This window comes from Pan paniscus, chromosome 1, assembly GCF_029289425.2.
Source record: "Pan paniscus chromosome 1, NHGRI_mPanPan1-v2.0_pri, whole genome shotgun sequence".
In the NCBI taxonomy this organism is placed as follows: domain Eukaryota; kingdom Metazoa; phylum Chordata; class Mammalia; order Primates; family Hominidae; genus Pan; species Pan paniscus.
This window is the reverse complement of record NC_073249.2, coordinates 173,144,854-173,165,826: the sequence shown is the minus strand read 5'-3', so window position 1 is coordinate 173,165,826 and position 20,973 is coordinate 173,144,854. Positions and strand designations below refer to the sequence as shown.

The 20,973-nt window shown below is 53.0% G+C and overlaps 1 protein-coding gene and 1 non-coding gene across 9 annotated transcripts in view; both read right to left on the bottom strand.

Moving 5' to 3' along the window:
• GLIS1 (GLIS family zinc finger 1) overlaps positions 1–20,973 on the bottom strand; it is a 236,628-nt gene that overhangs the window by 166,465 nt on the left and 49,190 nt on the right. The window lies entirely within an intron of this gene.
• LOC112438410 (U7 small nuclear RNA) lies at positions 20,052–20,114 on the bottom strand. The gene has a single exon (XR_003026834.1). It is a non-coding gene; the product is annotated as a U7 small nuclear RNA (small nuclear RNA).

The following is a 20,973-nucleotide window of genomic DNA, read 5'->3' as shown; positions in this document are numbered from 1 at the left end:
AGTATTGAGTACAGTACCATGCTGTACAGGTTTGTAGCCAAGGAGCAGCAGGCTATCCCATCTAGGCGTGCGTAAGTACACTCTGTGATATTCAGACAACAACAAAATCACCTACGACACGTCTCAGAACGTATCCACAACACTGGGCAATGCATGACTCTGTATGGTGAGGGTTGGGGGCTGAAAGATAGGATCAGGTCTGGGTTCCTTCTGTACCCCTCACTTTTAAGAGGAACACTACATTTTATTTTACAAGGTGCTTTCATACCCATTGTCCCCTTTGGCCCTCCTAACCCCCACATGAGTCACCAAACATTATAGATGAGGAAACTGAGGCACAGATGAGGCCTGGGCATTCTCCCAGACAATCTTCAGGTAAGCTGGGCCCTCCTAGCTCAGCGCTCCTGCAGACCTCTATCTGGGCCTCCACTCATGTGGTCCCCAACAGTCCCTGAACATGTCCTCTGTGCCTGGCCCTGGGCTCATCCTCCCCCCAACTAAAGGAGCTTCCAGGCGAGAGACCTGGACACGGAGATGTGCACTCAAGTGTCATGGGGGCTACAGTGGGGCACCCACAGGAAGGGGGTGGAGTGTGAGCAGAGCTCCATGTTGCCCACCCTGTGGGCCCATGAGCCCCCTATGTATATCACTACCAACACAGGGCCTGGATCCCAGCGTGTGGTCAGCGAGGGAGAAATGAAAGAAAGGGAGAAGGGAAGGGGAGGGGTAAGAGGGGGCAGAGAGAAGGGGAGATTTGTCAACCAGGTAAGGCTAGTGAAGACCAGATCCCCTGCATGTACCAAAGCTGGGTCAGACACTTCCTAGTCATTCATCACAAACATCCACTGAATATCCACTCTATGCCAGGCTAGGGACTGGAGGTCCTTCGGAGAACAAGCCAGACACATCCCAGCCCCTGTGGACCTTATAGGCTGCAGGACGTCTGGGCTCCATAGCCCCAGTGCTGCCTTTGATCCCAGCCCCTCCCATCACGTGCTAACTGCCTGCCATGTGCCTATCCCACATAGACTGGGACTCCCTGAAAGCAGAGGACAGGTCCAACCCTTTGCTGTGTCCCCGGCACCCAGCACAAGCCTGGCCCTGAATGGCCCATCTGTTGGCTGAACTGAAGAAATCATGCATCCAAGGATTCAGGCAGCAGAGGGTGGGGGAACTGCTTTAGAGAGGACTTCCTGACCAGGACAGCAGCTTGCAGCCCAGCCAAGGCCCAGCCAGCTTGTTTTGTCAGACAAGCAGTAGATACTTAAAGTGGGACAGACTCCGTGACAACACATGGAGATTACTGGTCTGGCTTTTTATCTGCTTTTATCAAATGATCCAAAGCATAAAACAAGAGTGGCTCAGCAGCCACAACCCAGGCCAGGATCCTATTTCTGGACTGGACCACTCTCTGGACTCAATATTAAACTAGCTCTGGCCAAGAATGGCTCAGCCAACAGGAATCTGAATGCTCCCCCAGCCCGAACCCACATCTCCATCAGGAGGAGGCAGCGTCCCAGAGTCACAAAGCACCTGGCCAAACAGAGACAGAACAATTCCGGCTGTGTGAGATTTTTAAAACCTTTTGGACTATAAATCTCCAAAAAGTGAGACTCCTCCCGACAGACCCCAATCTGATGCCCCGCTTTTCTAAGCCCTCTAACTTCTTAGCATGTCATCTTAGATGTCTACATTGTCTTACCAAGAAGACTGTTATTGATTCAAAGACAAGGATGGGTCTCATTCATTGCTTCCTGCTCCAGATCCCAGTACACAGGAGGTGCTTAATACAAATTTATAGTTTTCACAACTTAGCAGTTCTCTAAGAGGAAGACACCTTCCATCCAACCCCTAACACACCAGCCACATGAAATTCCAAAGGGATAAATGTTAAGTCCTGTGATAGGATTCAAATTGCTTCATGCTGGGTCTCCCTGAGTTCCCACAGCAAAGCTCCAGTGTCTATGTAAACTCCCAGTGGAGAACTAACCAGACTCTAGTCTAACATTTGTTCCCAAGTCAGCCTCCCTGACTGTGCCCTGCCTAAGGTGCCTTGTTCATCTCTGCTCTGCAGCACCCAGCACCTCACCTGACCCATGGGAGGAGCTTACTGGTTCTTTGTTAAATGAAGATGTTTATCATGTTACTATATGCCACAGCGAATGAAAAGCAGGCAACAATCTAAACGTCCAGCACCAGAGGAAAGACTGTGTAATTATATCAGGGTGTGTGCAGGTAAAGAAATACTGTATGACCACTATTTTGAGAGGATGTGGCACACGAAGAAAAATTTTAAAGTAGAGTATGAAAGTATCATTCATGCCATGATTCAAACTATTTTTAAACCATGCATGTGGACAGAGGTCAGAAAGGAGCAGTGAGCAGAAGAAACTGGTGATGTTTTTGTGGGGGTGAATTTGTGTAACAATGCATCTCATTTTCAGTTACTGCTATAATGCTGTCAGTGAAGAAATTTTTAAAATAATTTACAGAAGAACATGAAAGTGAAAACCTGTCTTAGTAGCAGGGGATATTTTTAAAGGATAGAGGATTTGAAGGATGGAGATGTTTAACATACAGAGTCAACAAATTGATGAGATCTCAAGCTCCATTTACCAGAAGAAAAATGTTCAGGTGAAAATACTCTCCTCCTGGGCCCAGAAAGGCCATGTCCACCAGGCTCGGCTCCTGGCACCACATTCTAAAAGGAGCTTGGGTACCTGTATTTGGAGAAGAGTGCCCAAGGCAGATGGCTGGGGTGTTGGCTCCTGGAAACGAGAGGCCCATGGCCCCCAGTGCCTGAGGCCTCACAGAGTAGAACCAGGATCAATGGGAGAAGTTATAAGGGCACAGATTTCACTAAATATAAGAACGGTCTTTGAAAGTAGTAAGCTCCCCATCACTAGAGGTATTCAGGGACAGACTGGAAGCCCTCCATTAGGAATATTTTAGGGAGAGGCACATGAATTTCACGAATGGTATGGAAAATGGAACATTTATTTATTAAGTACCTATATAAATTAGAATGCACTTTATATGTTATTTCATTAAATCTTCATAGATTTTTACAGATGAGGAAATTCAGGCTTAGGAAGGTGAAATGGTTTGCTTAAGTTCACAAAGCTGGTTAAGGCCAAGCAGGGATTCAAACCCAGATCTACCCAACTCCAAAGCTCCTTCCCCTCCTTCTCAACTTTTAAAATATTATATTTATTAACAAGAATCGAGTGGAATCTTCATTCCCACTTCCTCCTACTGTAGGATGAGGAAATTCTCAGCTTTTCCCTCTGTGAGCTATAGCCTGGGATACACAGCAGGCCCTGGCCAAGCTGGTTGTGGCCAACTGCAGGGTAGGAGGGCCAAGGCCAACTGAGTCAAGGCCTGCCTCCAAGCAGCCCTGAACCCATCCCACCCAGCCATTCTTCCGATCCAGGTGCCAAAATGGACCAGAAGCCCAGGGTATATCCTAAGCCTTCCAGGGCTCCTGATGGGGCCTGAGAGTAGAGTTAGGAAGCAGTGCAGGGCAGTGGGCAGAACATTAGATGAGGAATCCAGAGGTCTGGCCTCCATCACCTTGGGCAAGTCAGTCCACCTCCACAAGCCCCGCCTTCCTTTGTACAAAATGGAACCATTCTACCCACCTGACTCAACTCAGAGCTGTATGGAGTTCCTCCTGGAATACTTTCTCACCTTCCTATCTGTTAACTCCTACACATCCTTCAAGGCCCAGCCCCAAGATCACCTACTCTGTGAAGCCGTCCCTGATCACCTCCTACCCCTGGGCCTAGAGTGACTTACTGTGTGCTTCTCTAGTACTCAGAACATCCCCTATCATTGGACTATTTATTCGGCTGTGGGTCTTGGAGCAGTCTCTAACCACACAGAGCAGTGAGCTGGATTGACAACAGGGCTTCTCTGCCAACCCAAACCCAATTGGCTTTTGAGGCCTTGCATTTGCAGGTCTCTGTGAAGTCTGCCTGCAGCTTCTGATGCTTTGTTTGACAATGTGCCCTGCAAGACTTTCCACCTGCTCCTCTATCTCCCCTTCCCGACACAAACCTCGAGTTTTCTCTCTTTCTATGCCCCACAGTACCCAGCTCAGGGCTGGGTATAAAAGCGGGCCGTGATCTCCCAAATGTAGCTGCCCACAGTGGCAAGAGCACCCTGGAGCTGCTGTGGCCCTAGCCTACTCTCTGCTGGGACTGGCTGCAGGGCTCAGGCAGCGTGGGCCCTCCCCTAGGCCCAACGTAGCCAGACTGTCCCCAGGTCTCTGCCCAGCCAGGTCGCTCCAGTGTCGGGTACATTATTCCCTGAGCTGGCAAGCACTCCATGTTCCCCACAATCTCATGCCTATAAAGGCCTAAGTGGCGCCAGTGGAGGTGGAAGCCTTGTTCCAATCTGGGTCCCCACAAGCCCCCCTTCATTTCCCGAGCCCACACTCAGTTTAGGCTCATAAGTGTTATGTCTTTAACCTCTTGTCCACACCATGCCCACAGAATTTTTGTTGTTGTTGCTAGTGGAACGCCGGAGTGATTTAGAGATAGCAGTGATAAAATGACTCTGAAAGGGCCTAGATTACCACTGGGGCAACTTGGCCAGGGAAACTCAGCCCCAGATACACAGGAAAAACAAAATAAACCCATGCTTCCAGTTACACTGTGCTGAGGGAATGAACCAAAAGGGCTTTACAGAAAGGCAGCACGGTGCAGGGGAACCGTGGTTTCAAGCCCTGACTACGCTTAGCAGCTGTGAGGTCCTGGGCAAGTCACCTCCTTCGGAAAGAGTCCTTTGACACCTACTTCCCCAGTGGCCCCTACCTATGGACACCTACTACTCCCCGAGCTTCTTATGCATCTCCCACTACACTGGATTTCCTCCAAACCAGGGTTACATCTGTTCTTCTCAGTCACCCAGCTCAGGGCCTGAGACAGAACAGCACTGGTAAGCATTTGTTGGATGAACAGATGGATAGAAAAACAAAAGAACAAAGTTCAATTCTCTGGGCCTATTTTTCTCTAGAACAAGAATTAAGCCACTCTCCATTATACATTCCCTAATGCTAAGCACAATGCCTGGTGCACGGTAGGTGGTGAAGTCCGCATGAAGGCAAGAATGCATGGAAGCCTGTGTGGTCTGACTCCTCATCAGGGTTGTGGTTAAGAATCCACTGAGGCCGGGAGCGGTGGCTCACACCTGTAATCCCAGCACTTTGGGAGGCCGAGGCAGGCGGATGACTTGAGGTCAGGAGTTCGAGACCAGCCTGACCAACATGGTGAAAACCCGTCTCTATGAAAAATACAAAAATTAGCTGGGCATGGGGGCACGCGCCTGTAATCCCAGCTACTTGGGAGGCTGAGGCACAAGAATCGCTTGAACCCGGGAGGCAGAGGTTGCAGTGAGCCAAGATCATGCCACTGCACTCCAGCCGGGGTGACAGAGTGAGACTCTGTCTCAAAAAAAAAAAAAAAAAAGAAAAGAAAAAAAAATCCATTAAGATGGGGGTGAAAACATTGCAAATACCTGTGTGAGAGTGGCTTTGATCAGTGCTACCCAACGCATGGTCCACAGTCTAGTGGCATCAGCATCGCCAAGAAACCTGCTAGAAATCCAAATTCTCACCCCAACCTATTGAAACAGAATCTCTGTGGACAGGGCTCAGGAATCTGGATATCAACAAGCCTGTCAGGTGATTTTTATGTACAGGAAAGCGTAAGAAACACTGTTTTTTTAAATCGCAGGTCTAAATTACTTAAGTTCTCTGTGCCCTGGTTTCCACATGTGTAAAATGGGGACGGGAATACATGTAAATGTGCTCAGAGGAGTTGCAGGCATGTGAGCTCTTGTTGCTGTTGTTGCTGAACACCTAGCCAGGATGTTCAGCATGGTGCGAGACACTAGGAGAGGCAGAGAAGCAGCAGACACAGCCCAGTTCTGATGTCCAGAGCTTAGGCTTAGGGTAAAGGCATGTTAACCTGAGGAACATGTAATGAAGTACTTGATGATGTGGCTGTGGTCCAAGGCTGATCCAGAGGCCCCTGGCATTGAGCTGAAGTCATTCACATAAGGGATGCTAGGCTCACCACCCCACCAAAGCTGGCAGGAAATTTCTCTTTTACAGAAAAGGAAACTGAGGCTGAGAGAGGCAAGACTGGCCTGAGGTCATTCAGGCAGTGCGGGATGAGCCAAGCCTGGCATGCAGGCTTCTAAGAGAGATTACAAGCAGATTTCAAATAGAAGTGCCCTGCAGGAGCCGTCACTCACTCGCCATAGCCCAGGAGCAGCAGGGACAGTCTGCCTGCACATACTCGGTGAATTCAGCTCTCCTCACTCACTTCCGGCCAGGAGACTCATGGGCTGAAGGAGTCACAGCATCTCACCTGGAGACAGCTGGTTGTCTGCAGCCACCAGCTTTGCTTGACTGGGGTTACGGGTGAGGGTCCTGATAACTCCAGCATCCTGAAATTCCCCAAAATAGCCTCTTTCCCAAACCCTCTTAAATTAATATTCATTCACTTACTCTCCAAGGGTCTTCTGTGTACAGGCTCTGAGTCCTTGCTTTAATCCTAGCAAGGACAAGAAAATCACTCACCTGGGATTATTATTCCATCTTTAGAGATGTGGCTCAGAGAGGGTATATGGCCTGAGGTCACACAGCTCAAGCAGGGTCTGATGGTGAAGCCTGTGCTCTGCTCGTGCCCTTGCTGCTTCCCTGAATCAGAGGCTTGGGTAGGTGCCTGGCTCAGACCCAAATTAGGGCCCAACTTTGGGCAAGTCATGGCCCCACTCTGAGTGAGCCCAGATCTCCCAAGGCAAGAAAAATATCATCTCTCTCCCACACCTGTCTGGGGAAATCTAAGAAAATGAAGCAAGGAGCTGTGCAAACACGCAGGTGTCACTGACCACCTCTCACAGCTGGCCTCAAGCACAGATAGACACTGCCAGGGGACTTCTCCTCATGGCTCTGAAGGCAAGAGGACGGTTTTCCTCATTTTGGAAGAGGCTTATAGAGATGCAGCTCTCACACAGAGGCACAGAGCAGCAAAGTCCAGACTCGAACACATGTCTTCTGGCTCCTGGCCCAGGGCTCCTTCCAATTGGAGCTCTCATTGTCCTGCCACTTCTTCACCAAAACCTCCCCCGACCCCCACCCCACAGAACAGCGGCTCCTACCCCACCCCATCCCACCTCCTCTCCCTACCTGGCCCAGAGAGAGAAGCCTGGAGCCAGCAGCCATCAGGACCTTGTCCAAAAATCCCCAGGCAAAAGCAGGAGGGGGAAAAAAGGCACAGTTAAGATGTGAAATGTCTTGAACAGAACCCTCTTTTATTTTGAAGACGAAATCGTAGACTTGGTTCACAATTCAGGGAAAAAAAAATTAATCCTTGGATTCACTTTGGGATTCAGCAAATTAACACCGTTTGCTCTGGTTTGGGGTTTGAGGTTTTGGTCAAATCTGTGGGATGCAACAATTGGGGATACCCCACCCCACAGGCCCCAAGGGTGTCAGCCTCAGTGGCTCCACTTAAGGGGTGGGGACAAGGAAAGACTCATCAGGGAAGACCAGGCAGGAATCGTGGTTCCCCTCAAAGCTCTGAGCGCAATCGGCCCAGGCCTGGACTGAGAAGCATCCACCCTTCCCCAACTCAGTCTCCTCCTCAGTCTGGGCTAAGGGCTGGGCTACCCGCCTCCCCCACACCCTGGCACAGCAACCCAGGGAGGAACCTCCAAGCCTAGGAGATCCAACACACCCCCATAGGCCCTGCCCGGGTCTTCCTGAGGATCTTTCCACCTCCTCACTGCATGGGGCACTCCCTGAGGGCCAGTCCCCAGAATCCAGCACAGTCTACAGGCATGGCCGATGTAGATATTTAGAAATCACCAGCACCCCGCATGCACCCCCAGCCCCAGCCCTGCCACAGACATGTTCCTTAAGGACAATCAGGCTGAAACAGGCAAGGCACAGGTCCTTCCCCAGCCCTCGGGCTGAGCCTTCCAGCTTTTCACGTGTGCGTCCTGAGGCCAAAAGCATCCTCCACCCTGACCTCCAAGAGTGCCCTCTAATGCTCTCCAGGGCCAAGCCAGGCTGTATCCCTCCCCATCAGCCTCATTTCAGGGCTAGGAGTTCTAATACCCCCTTGAATTTATTATAATTTCTCTTTCATTCTTGCCTCATACTAGAATGAGAAGGCTTTGGACGCACTTGCCTTCAAATCCCACTTACCGGTCCTGCGGGCCCTCTGGCCTTGCTAAGGCTGATCTACAAAACCAGAATGTAACACAGGTCTCTGGGACTGCATGACGTGACATACACGGAGCCCCTAGCTGAGCAACGCAAACAGCAGGTACCGCACAAGCCCAAGCTCTCCTTCCCCTGTCCCGCTACCCTTGAGGATGACGCCGGCCTACAGCTCTGATGACAGACGCACATTAGGGGTATAATGAGCTTCCCGAGGAGCTAGTGTTTCCATCAACAGAGTGAGTGTGTAGATTAGTTATAATGGGAGTTACGGTTGCTACATCCACTTTTCACCAACGAACAAAATTGGTGGAACCAGAAAGGCTCCTTCCATGAAGGACCAGCAGGTATGCCCACCTTCTAGGTGAGAAGATGGAGGCACAAAGCTGCCAAGTGGCTGGCCAAGGCGGTATAGGCAGTGGGGATGGCGCGAGGGCAGGAATTCAAGTCTGCCAGGTTCTGGGACCCAGTGGGGAGAAACACCCCGCAAATGACAGCCTCGCCTCACCAACACCTAAGCATGTTCCCAAAAGCTCTGCTCCACGGCCTGGCCATTGAACGCCAGACAGACAGCCAGAGGAAAAACAACCCAGTTTGGAAGGCAATAAAAATGTGTTTTTTCTTGCTAAACAAATTAGTTTACATCTGGCGATGTACAAATAAATTGAGGGGCCCCTGCAGGCCCAGACCAGACGTCTCCCAGGGCCTGGGCCCCAGTCCGATTGGACCCAGCCCCGGGCACCCGCGAGGAGCACCCTCACTTCACGCTTGCTGTCACGCCATCTCTGGGATCTGCCGCGCCTCCTCACCTCTCCCTGCTTCTCTGTCATCACCTCAAGAACTGCCCGTCTGCAGGCGTTCCTCCAAGCCTTCTTCTCGCTTAAGGGAGGAGCACAGTCTCTGGTGTTTGCCTCCCATCTCACTGCTGCGAGGCCTCCAAAACGTACTTTCCCCTCTGAGCCTCAGTCTCCTCAAGTGTCAAATGGAAACACTGATGTCTCCTGCCAGTGCTGTGGCGAGAATAAGATACACCTGAGGTCCCCACCACCATGGCTGGCACTTAGAAAACAGCCCCCAAACGTGGGATTCCTCCACAGTTCCCTGGCACCACCGGCTCCTTGGGAAACATACTGGCTGTGGATGGCCCGAGGTCTGTTGATCCTGGTCTTTCTTCCCCATGCTCCTGAGGCAGTGGGCACCCCCATCAGACCTGATGATGTCCTAATCAGATGTTCCCTGAGGTGCCTGCCACCCTTGCTGTAGAGCCACGCTGAGCTGCAGCTTGCCGCAGATGCCCAGAGGGCCCTCTTGCACAAAGAACCTCTCTGCGGATTTGAGCCATCAGTTCTCAGGTGGCCTGGGAGTGCAGGAGGGTGATGGGGGGGGGGTGGGGGGGAGGGGGGAGCGGGGTCACTGCCTCAGAATGGGCTGCAGCTGTTCAACCTCCACACAGATGAAGAAACTGAGGCTCAGAGAGGTTAGATCACTTGCCTGGCATCATTAAAAAAAAAAAAAGCCAGGTCTCTGGACTCCTAGCACCAACAATATTTTCTAATTCACATTAATGAGAAAAGGCTGGTACCTGCACCCCCAGCCATGGATGGGGAGGTGATGGCAGAGATGTACTAAGGGCACAGAAACATCACCTACAGCCTGTCCAAGTACCAACAGCCACCATGACTGCCCAGTTCTCTTGGCACTAAAAGGCTGCTGAGTTCGAGCCCTGAGTTAAATGGATGCATCACTGGGGCGTTGCCAACTGGTACTATCAGCCAGAACACAGACAAGAACAGTCGGGAGCAGAGCAAGAGTGAGGCCTCAGCCTGGGGAAGGGGGGAAGGTCTCTGACCTCAGTCTCCTTAAGTGGAAATGGAAAGCACCGCACAAGCTGAACTCCAGGGTCCCTTCCCAGCCAATCTGCCTTCTATGGACCCAACTTTCCAGCCCACTTCTGCTGTCAAGTGTGGTGTGCCTGTGGTCTGGGTTCCCAGGGAGCAAACCTAAAACCAGCCCCTGGCTGCTCCTTCCCTTTGACCCTCCACAGCCTGGGAGGTCACCCCCCACCTCTCATGTCCTCTTCCCACCAGGCCCAGGTCTGAAGTTGGGCTCGTGGCCACTGCAGCTGCCGGCGTTCTTAGATGAAGCGGGAAACACGGGGGAGCAACCTTACATCCCACTTCATCTCCCTCCACTACCTCCAGGCCACCCTGGACCTCTGATGGGAGGGGGAAGGGGCCCACTACGAGGGGGAACGGGCAGGAGAGAGGGAGGTGGCAGCCACAAATGCCCCCAGCAGCAGCTGCATGACTGTGGGAGCTGGGCCTGCAATTAAAATAAACCCCAAAACAGCCTTAAAATAACTACAAGGCATTTCAAGAAGATTGTATTGTTGAATTTACTGTTTGTTTACTGAGACAATCCGAGTTGGGTTTCAGATGAAAGTAGGAGGGAGACCAGATGTGAGGCTGAACGTCTGACCTGAAGCATCTGCTGCTCCAGGAGGAACCCAGGAAAAAGGGCCAGCCCAGAGTGAGGCAGTGAAGACTCAGAGACTCAGACCCCTGCCCAAACCACAGGCTGCCTGGCCCCTCCTGTTCGGGCCCCAGAAAGCCACTTGCCCCATTTACACAGAGCCCAGGGAGGGCTACTGACAGCCACTGTGTCCCAGAGAGAAGTCTGAGCTGCAGAACCACAGAGATGAGAGCTAAAAGTCAGCCATGCCTCCTGGACGGGCCCCTTGGCTGCTCTGAGCATGCTTCCTTGGGACAGCAATCACTCCTGCCTTCTGGCGCTGCTGGGAGGAGGGCCTGGGGAGGGCTGGAAAGCCCCTGTAGCATGCTGACACACGGTAGACAATGCTTGCCCAACTTTTTGACTTCTCTCTCCAGCTCGTTGGTCCTTTCTCGTAAAGAGGATACTTAGAGCTGAAAACCAACAGCTCCTACCCACACCTGAGGCAGCCTGACCTTGGAAAGGCCACCCCATGTTCCTGTGGCACCCAGGGTGCCCCCAAATATGGAAGCAGTAATGGAGACCCCTGTTTCCTTACCACCCCATCCAGGCCACATGTCTTTGAACTCCTCAAGGTCAGGTGCCAGGTCGAATTCTCCAGATCCCCAGTCCCCAGCCCAAATGTCTGCTGAATGAAGGAGGGAGAAGGCAGGGAGGGAGGCAGGTCTCCACTCACAGGAGATTCTAAAGGACCTAGATTGTCTCAGCCACTAACAGCTTAAAAAAAAAATTCAGATCAAATACGGCATTTGTCCTTAACGTCTTCATAAGGAAAGGCAAGGAGGGAGACTTCCATCACATAAGCCTCATAGATAGGAACACGGAGGCCCAAAACGATTAAGAAAATGTACTTCCCTGTCCACAAACCCCTGCTTTTTGGCAGGAAGTAGAGACTATGATCTATGCCACGAGTGTGGTGCCCACCACTCAGTGGCACCAGTACCAGTACTGGGGTGGAAGGGGACAGCCACAGACCTCTGCTCCTGACAGAGCTGTGTCACCATGGGCAAGATACTTAACCTCTCTGAGCCTCTTCCTCCTCTTGCAAAAGATGAATAATAAAGCCCCTCACCTTGACAACATTAAATAACAGAAGGGAAAGTGTTCTGTGAGCTGTAGACCACATGGAAATGTGATCCTCAGAAGATGTGATAATCATCCTGTTAATATCAGAGAAGGTTTTAAAACTCACGTGGCCAGAAAACAAATCCTATTTGGGGGAATAGGTGTGATGCTCCTACTATCTGCTGAATGAATGAATGAATGAAAGACACTCCAAAACCAAAGCCATTCAGGTCATCTGAGTTTATTCTAAGACTGATTCTCCCTACTAAGCAGCAGGAATAAAATATCAGATCTAATCCCACAGCTGTCTAAATGAGCAGGGTGAGACATACCTGAAGATGCAGAATTGACTGTGGACAAGAGCTTTACCCTTCACTGTGCCCAAGGTGAACTTCTCCACAAGACGGCACACATGTGGCCACTGCCCAACACATCTACCCTGAGCAGACGCTGGCCAGATGATCTCAACCCTGGACACAGCTGGGTCAATGTTTCCAGGGCCTTCAGCCTGACTGCACTGATACTATCTGCCAGGGTCAGAGAGAGGATGCAGGCCCCTGTTCTCGGCCTTGGGTCCACACAAGCCTCTGAAATTAAGTTAAAGAGGAAAGCTCCAGCACTCCTCCACTGCTCCGCGATCCACACTGGCAGCTTCTTTTCTGAGTTCGTGGCTGCGTGAAGACGCATGCCCAGCTGTCAGTACCTAGGCTGGGTTATGAGTAGATGCCATGCTCTTCTCCAGGGCTGCTCGTCAGAACCAGGGCTGCAGCCTGAGGTGGGCTGAGATGGGGCCAGCCACAGTTGTCCAACAAGGCAGAGTTTCAGGGCCTCATCATCTGCTGCCTGCATCACTGCCACCGCCCCTCACTGGCCGCCCTGCTCCCAGGACAATGCCAAGTGGGGAGGGATATACTGGCTGGAGCCAGAAAGGGGCCTGGACCCAAGTCAGAGACAAGGGAGAATTCCTGTAAAACTCTGAGTAAAATGGGAGAAGTGGATGCCACCAGGCTGGACAGTCACAGGCAGCCAAGAAAGAGAGCATTCATATTCTCTCTGCTGACAAAGCAGGGGACTGGACTTCCTGCAGCTTCCACAGCTCCAGGATGGCTATTTCTTTTCAAGGACTACTAAGGAGAGGCAGGAAAAGGGCTTGAGCCCACCAGTGGTAACCACCCCACAAAGACTTGTGAAGCCCCCACTTTGCTCTAGGTGCGTGGGACACAGGAGGACCTACCCTTAGGGAGCAGATGGCTCAGAGCTGAGATGCATTCGAGGTTGCTGTGGGTGGGTGGAGCAACTGGGACTGAACCCCCTCTTCTCCTCCCCCATCCTCTTCTTCTGTAGAGCCATCTGCACCCAGCCAGCAATACGTTCCTGCTCTCGGGGGCCTTCTTTGACTGTTTCCCCTCCCTTCCTGCTACACTCTGTGCTGAGTTTATACTACACTAACTTAAACCACTTTGTAGGCTACTTTGCAAGTGTTCTTAATCTTTCAACTAATTCGTCAGCTCTTAGAAAATAAAGGAAATTTGAAATTGCTGTGCTGCATGCAATAAACTCTTGGCATCTGGCCAGCGGGGGCCGTTCCAGGCAGAGTCCGCACCAGCCCTGCACAGATGCTTCCTGTTGTAAAGGTGAGGCACCCCTCAGCCTCTACACAGCCGCTCACCACCGGACTCCGACTCCGACTCCAGACCCGCTTGCAGCCATGCATTCTTCACTCCTTCAGCTATCCAGCAAGCAGCCGCTGACACAGCTGACACCTGGTGGCAGGTTGTGTGTTAGGCATGAAGGAGTGGGGGGATGAAAGGTGCATCAGGCACAGTCCCTGCATCCCTGCATCCCCGCGAGGAGCTCACATTCTGGTGGGGGAATGGCCCTCTCGTTCTGTAGATGTGACTGAAGTAAGCTGAACATAATCAGAAGAGGGCCTTCCTCTGCAGGTTACCTCTCAATATGTGTCTCCATAAGGGATGCTGAGGCACAGGCAGATGGCAAGGGCCCTGGCAGAGACCCTAAGTGCTGGCGTTGCAAGTTGGCAGCACTTCGCTTATTAGAATACACCCACGTTCCTGTCTGAACTGATTCTTCAGGGGCAATAACGCAGAGCCAAGGGGCAGGCAAGGAGACAAAGGCTTAGGAGAGGCCCTTTCACCATTGGTTAATCTAGGAGGAGCTGCCTTTCGTAACAAGTGTGCAGCAGTAGCTCATTCAATCAGACCAGAATAGGAAGGAAACTCGAAGATTATCTGAGACAACCCTGCCATTTTACCTACAGAGGGACTGTGGCCCCTAACTGTATGATGAGCTAAACAGATGTCCCTGCCTTGAGCTCAGCACCTAGTGAGGGGTCAGAGAGCAATCAAGGAACCATACAAATAATACACGATCAACTCTGTTAGAGGCACGAAGGGGGTATACATAGGAGAGGAATCAGGAAGTCTTCCCTGTAGAAGCAGCATGAACTGAGACATGAAGAATGAGGAAATAGTGAGCAAAGGCTGCAGCAAAGGAAGGGAGAGGATTCCAGGTCAAGGGAATGGTCTGTGCAAAGGCACTGAGGCAGAAGGTGGCACCGTGCTTTAGAAGGAAAGGAAAGAAGGCGAGTTCAGTCCTGGCATATGGAGTCTGGGGTCCCACTTCTGGCAGACACATTCCTGGCTCCCCAACCTGCACTGTGGATATACACCATGAACACCTCCTGAACATCTACCAATGGCCAGGTGCTCATCCAAGCGCTCACACTCAGTAACCCCCTAACGGGCATCCTCACACCGCATGAATGTGATTATAACCGCAGGCAGGCAGTCCCCAGAGCCTGAGCCCCCCAACCAAAGGCCTCCTAACTTGTGGAGCACAATGACCATGAGCAGAGGCTATGATGTCAAAGCCTGGGTTCAAGCCCCAGCCCTGCTTCTGATTATCTGCATGACCCTGAGTGAGTTACTCTATCTCTGCAGGCCTCATCTGTGAAATGGGGAGAATGAGGGCACCACCTACCTCAGAGAGTCCTCACGTGGATCACACGAGATCATCCACATAAATCAGCACTGTGTCTGGCACACAGCATGCATCAAGGACGTTAGCAGGTACTAGCCTTAGCTCTTCTGTTTCTAGCCCTAGCAGAAGACCTGGCACGGGCAGGCATGTGGAATGAAAGAATGACCGAGGTGCCCGGTAAATGCTTGTCAGGAATGGAGTGTCACAGCACTGAATTGGGTACCCTGGGGAGGTTCTGAGCAGCTGTCAAGAGAGACCCTCAAGCACACAGTGGGTGGTCACTTGCTGGGGATGCTGCAGAAGGGATTTGTGCATTGGGACGATGTGGACTAGAAGGATGAGGGCTTTGTACAGTCCTTGCCAGGCTTGAGACTCAGGGACTCTCCTGACCCACCCCGCCTGCCAGAGCTCGGACAATTTTATGGAGCTCAGTTTCTTAATCACCTTATTCTGCTGGGGCTTAGAGTGGAATCTTTTCCCCAAATTGGACATTTATGGGGCTGGAGTAGAGATGGAGAGCAGGACGGATGAAGTGTCCACATTCCAGCTGGGAGGTTAAGGGCTTTTGTGTTCCTTCCTTCTAAACTCCAAAGTTCCCAGCCAGGCCTGGGGGTGTCCATGTCTCCCTCAGAAGGGCAGGGCATTCCTGGGTCCATGTCCTCCCCACCCCCAAGATCTCTGCAGTCCAGCTCCTCCTACCCTCTCTGGAGGGAGCCAGGCTGCTAGAACCTCAGGGCCTCCCCAGAACTCAACACAGGGCTGGCACCCAGAAGGTGTTGTGTATTTATGGAATGTGTGAACCAAATTCAGCCGATTTTCCTAACCCTGGGAAAGCGTGGGAAAGCCTAGAAGCCTCTAGGGGTCTCCCTGCTCCCTCTGACTCCTGGGCTTTTTGTGGTCAGGACCAGCCTGGGCCCCTTAAGATGGTTCATGGGGACCACTGCAGGTGAGCCTCACTTCACACTGTGAGGTGAAGCAACAAGTAGAGGTCAAAGCCACCAGGGTGGGTGGCTGTTTAGAGAATCTTGCTCTCACCAAAGAAATGGAGGGCCCTCCGGTACCTCCTGAAGCACAGTTTGGTTTCTGTCACTACCTCAAATCAAGAACTTTCAGTGGCTCACTAGTGCCCACAGGGTCACATCCAGGCTCTTCAGCCTGGCACTCATTCCCTTCTTCCCTGCCATGAATCTCCTTCATACAGCTCCCACACCAGCCTGGTGGGCCAACTGCCTCTCCTCTCCTCCTGGCCAGCAGGCTCCCAGCACCCCTACCCCATGACCACCTCTCAGCAGAAGTCCTGGGCCTGCTTTAGGGCAGGCAAGTGGAGCCTGGCTTGCTGTGTGGCTTCAGGGAATTGGCTCTGCCCAGATCAGTGAATCCACTCTGCCCAGCCCTGAGCTGGAAACAGAGGACACAGAGAGTCATGCTGCCATCAAGAGACTCATGGGAGGGGAGATAAGCCAGAGCTCTGAGGCTGTGGGGACCCAGAGGAGACACCTGACCTGGGGTGGAAGTCAGGGAAGGTTTCCTGGAGGAGATGCTGGCAGAGTTCTGGGAGGGACACAGAAGAAAGAAGAGGGTGGGGAGGCATTTCCCCCAGCAAAAAGGCCATGAGCAAGCAGGTAAAGGTGAAAGACAGCAAGACGGGTGTCCTGGCTGACCTCTGCCAATGCCCAGCTCACAGGAGCACTCCCCATCCAGAGGCCACAGAGGAGACTAGACAGCACGCAGCTGACCCTACATGCTGCCACACACCCCTGCACCTTCACTCCCTTTGGAGCCCGCGGACATACCATTCCTTGTGGCCGCCCCGCCGCGGAGGACCGCGTCCCCAGAGCGCCGTGGTGTCTGCGCTGCCGGGCGCGATCTGTTATTATCCCCCGTCAGCGCTGCCGGCCTGTGTACATTCCTCCGTAATGAGTCTGACCTCCTCGGCAATGTTTAATCAGAGCCTAATCGACCCTGGCTTTGATCTGCTGCATTTTCTGCAAAAACCCTGGTACCTGATTTTTACAATCTGATTAGCAGGCTGACTCTCCGAAGCCAAAATTACCCTGAGTTGCAGAGATCCCTGCTGAGTTATTTGTGTTTTTTCCCCTCTCTTCCAACAAGTTATTTCCTGAGACAACTGTCACTTCCCTCCTTGCCTGTGACTGTCTCCCTCACCCTCAGCTTTCACATCCAGTCAGTTGTCAGGTCTCAAATAGTGGGTCCTAACCCATCCCCTCCTCTCCCCAGCGGCTTCAGCGCTGGCCACCGCTACCACGGTCTGAGGCTCCTGCCCCTGACTGGCCCTTCAATCTGTCCTCCATCCCGCAGCCAGATCTGCTGGGAGCCGCTGCCACTGTGCTGAGCCATCTGGCCTCAGGAACTGCTCCCTGCTGAGCCCTCCAGCCAGCCTGTGGCCAGCCCCACCTCAGATTCTCCCCACTCCCTCTCATGCATGGGTTCCGTCAGAAACCTGCCCTCCCCCTCTGCCCCGGCCCTTCATCTAGTTTCCTCTCCCTGTCAACCACCAGGCTGCTCACTGGCCGCTCTCCACTCCCGCAGCCATGATCCCAGCTGCCCACCTATGGCCATTGTTCCTTCCATCTCTCCCACCAGACTGCAAAGCCCCTTTAGGAGGTTCTCTCTCATGCTCCACTGTTTCCCCACGGAGCGGAGCTATGACTGCCCTGAAGCTGGGTACTCAGTAAATGAGGGAGGAAGGAAGGAGGGAAGGAAGATTCCCTTGCAGCCCATTCTGGAGGCCACGCACTGCCAAGTCAGACCGTGGCCCCTTGTTATCTTTCAGCTCCACACGGCACAATTCTCCCCTCCGGCTCAGCCTACTCCACTTTCCACCAGCCCCCTAGCCTCTCTGATGGAGGACATTGCTTTGTTCTCATCCGCAGTGCTTTCTCCCTCCAAAGTGGGAAAGAAGGTTAGGAAAGAGAGCAGAGGTCCTTGTGAGCACAGGAAAATGGTCCTTGCTTGGTTGGTGGCAGACCCTGAGCTGGGCCCTGGAGGCACAGATGAATCAGATCCTCTCCCTCTCCTTGGGAAGCTCACAGACTGTGGGGGAGGCAGCGAGGGAAGCAGATAAACTGGAATGCAGGGAAAACAGTGCTCATCTCTGGCCAGGGGAACTGACTCTGCTTGAAAGAGACAGGAAGGAGTCCAAGAGGGAGCATCTGAGCTGGGTTTAAGAGAGAAATAGGAGCTCTCCAGCCAAGAAAAGAGTGACCATGCAAAGGCACAGAAGCATGAGAACGTGTGACGGGTTCAGAGGATGGGAAATGTTCCAAGTGGCCTGAACGGTGGCAGGGGTGGGGCAATAAGTTTGCTGTGGCCAGATCACCAAGGGCCTTGTCCACCATGCTAGGGAGATGGGACTGTGGCCTGCAGGATCACCGTGTCCATCACCTAACTGAACTTCCTGACAGTGTTGAGCCCTTTCTTTGCCCTGGTACACAGTGGATTCCAGAGCTGTGTATAGGAGGCTCCCAAGAGCTACTCCACTGCCAATGAGGCCACTGAGGCTCAGAGAGGCCAAGTAACTTCGACGAGGTCACACAGCCTCCGAGGGGCAGAGCATGGACTGGAACCCGGAATCTCCTGAAGTTAAGGAAAGGTTTTCCCAGGATGAGGCAAACGAGAGAATCACTGTGGGAGCAGAACCAGAGCCAAGCAGGAGAGCTGGACTTGGAAGGGGCCGCTCGCCTCTTGGGCAGAGGAGGACGGAAGTAGTCCCAGCTCCCAAGGCCCTTCATACCCTGCAAGGCACCACCCGCCCACCTGGGTCTCTCAGACATTTTTAGGGGGTGGGCAGTGGAAAGAAAGAAAGAGTCTCCTAAGGGATTCCCATGGAGTTCTTTCACTAATTATTTACTCCCAGTCATTCCAAGGAGACTCTGAGACAACATCTATCACCCGGTCCAACCAGCCAGCCCCGCTTCACCAAGGCCGTGTCAGGCCTTGCACAGTTGCGCCCCCACAATAACTCCTCATGGAAGACCCGAGTACATCCCCGCTCTCCTCACCCTGTGAGAGCCGAGGAGCTTCCTGAAGGGCCCCCTGCTGTCGGGTGGTTCTGTGCGTTCTCTTCCCCAAACCACAAGGTCCGCTTACATGCAATGGGTCCCCCCAGCTAGGAAGGGGCAGCGCCAGGTCAGAGCCCCCGCCGCCCACCACCCAGCCAGGGTCTTCCCATAGCATCTAGCCACCTCCTTCACGAAGGGACGGACAGTGGGCAGGAGTTCTGGTTAACGGGGGTTCCAGTTAACCAGGTATCACAGGGTGTTCTCTGCCCCAGGCCCCCATGTCACCAGGGGACAGTGACAACTGCTCCCACTTGTGCAGGCTCCCAGGCACAGGTGCTTGACCTCCCCGCATCTCTCACCCCAACTCGGGGAGCTGGTGGCGTCCACCATATCATAGATGAGGAAGAGTCCTAGACGCAAGCGGGCCCGGCTGTGCCCCTAGCCCCACCTCAAGCCCGGAGGACCCAGCCTCTGGCCCTCCCTGGAGCCATCAAGATCACCGTGCTGTGCTGTCGAGGCTGAGGAACTGGGGCTGCCTCGCTGGAGGCCAGACTGGCCCTGCCCCAGCGCGTTTCCTGCTCGGCAGGCTCTGGCCCTGTGTGTGGCGTGCTGACACCCGCTCGGTCCCTGATTCAAGAAGAGCACACCAGACTCATTCGTTTCTGTTTTCTCTGCAAACATCCCCACGGGCTCATCGCTCCCTCCTGTGCCCAGGAATGCGAGTGTGGGCTCACGGGGGATAAATCCGTCTGAGTCTGTATTTTGACTAGTCCCTGCAAAATGTGCTCTGAGCACTTTGCAGGGTAGAGGTGGGGAAAGGGGAAGACGTGGCGGGTGGAAGGGGGCTCTCCCCTCGTGCAGTTGTGCAGTCCTGCTGAGCCAGGGACTAGGGACTACACCCAGTCCCCCAGCCTCTGTGCCACCGTTCCCACCACCCTCTCTGCTCTCCTGCCCATTCCTTAGTGCCCGGGCCCAATGCCCCCTCCTCCACGAAGACTTCCCTGGTCTCCCGACTGAGAACTAGGATGTCCTTCCCGAGCTCCACAGCACATTCCTCCTCCCTGGTCTCACGCTGATGGGTGACTGTCTTGCTTTCCCCAGGAAACCCTGAGCTCCTCCAGGGCAGGCCCACAGCCCCCATACGGTGTCATGTACAAGAAGAGGCGCTAAGGAAAAACCTGCTAAATAAGTAGTTGTTAAATTGGTTTTTGTGTGGGGGGGATGTTTTCTGTGAAAACCAGAAAACCTGCCAGAAAAATTCTAAAAGGGCTGCACCACTCGTTTTTCAATTTTTACTGAGTGCCTGATCTTGCCCAATGGCAGCGAATTCATTTGGGGGCACCTTGAGGACACCTGCTGGCAGAATCCATGAAGGCCCAAGAGTAGTGCAGAGGCACCAGCCACACCCCCAGGCCAGACTCTGGGCCAGGCATGGCTGGGGAATAAAACTGTCACAGTAGTCTTAGAACTCCAGGGTCCACATTCTTCCTCAAGCCCCCTGCTTTCAATAGCACTTTGTGGATGGCTGAGCACATTCTCTCAGGTCGTTTGATGGTCTCCTTACACTCCACCCTCACAGGGTGGGGCAGGTTAAGAGACCAGCCCAAAGGTACAGTTGGTCCATGCACCTCAACACTCATTCAACAGTCATTAGAAAGAGAGACGTGGAGAGTTTCAATTCAGAGCAGTAAGTGCTGTGATGGAACGAAGCAGGGGGCAGTGGGCATACAGAGGAGCCACAGCCCAGTCAGAGGGAAGGAGGCCTCAGAGGCTTCACAGAGGCACCACCTGCCTGGGCAGGACTCACAGCAGCTGCCCTCCTTCTCCTGGCAAGAAGCATTTACCCTGGCTGGGCTCTGGTTCCAGTCCTCCCTCCTGGCTGCAGCCCTCCACTGTCTACCAAGTTGACCCACCTGTTGAGTCCCGTGTATCTTCCCACCCAGAAACATCCTGAGCTGAGAGCCGGCCAGACCAGAGCAAGTGACCACAGAGACAGGGAGTCCCAGCAAGATCTGCACTGTGACTTTTCTGCCTGAGAACAGTAGAAGGCAAGCGCTCAAGAGGTCTTCATTCTCAACACTTAGCCCAAACAAAGACTTACTTCTCCATTTGGCCACAGGCAGTACCAATGCCCTGTGT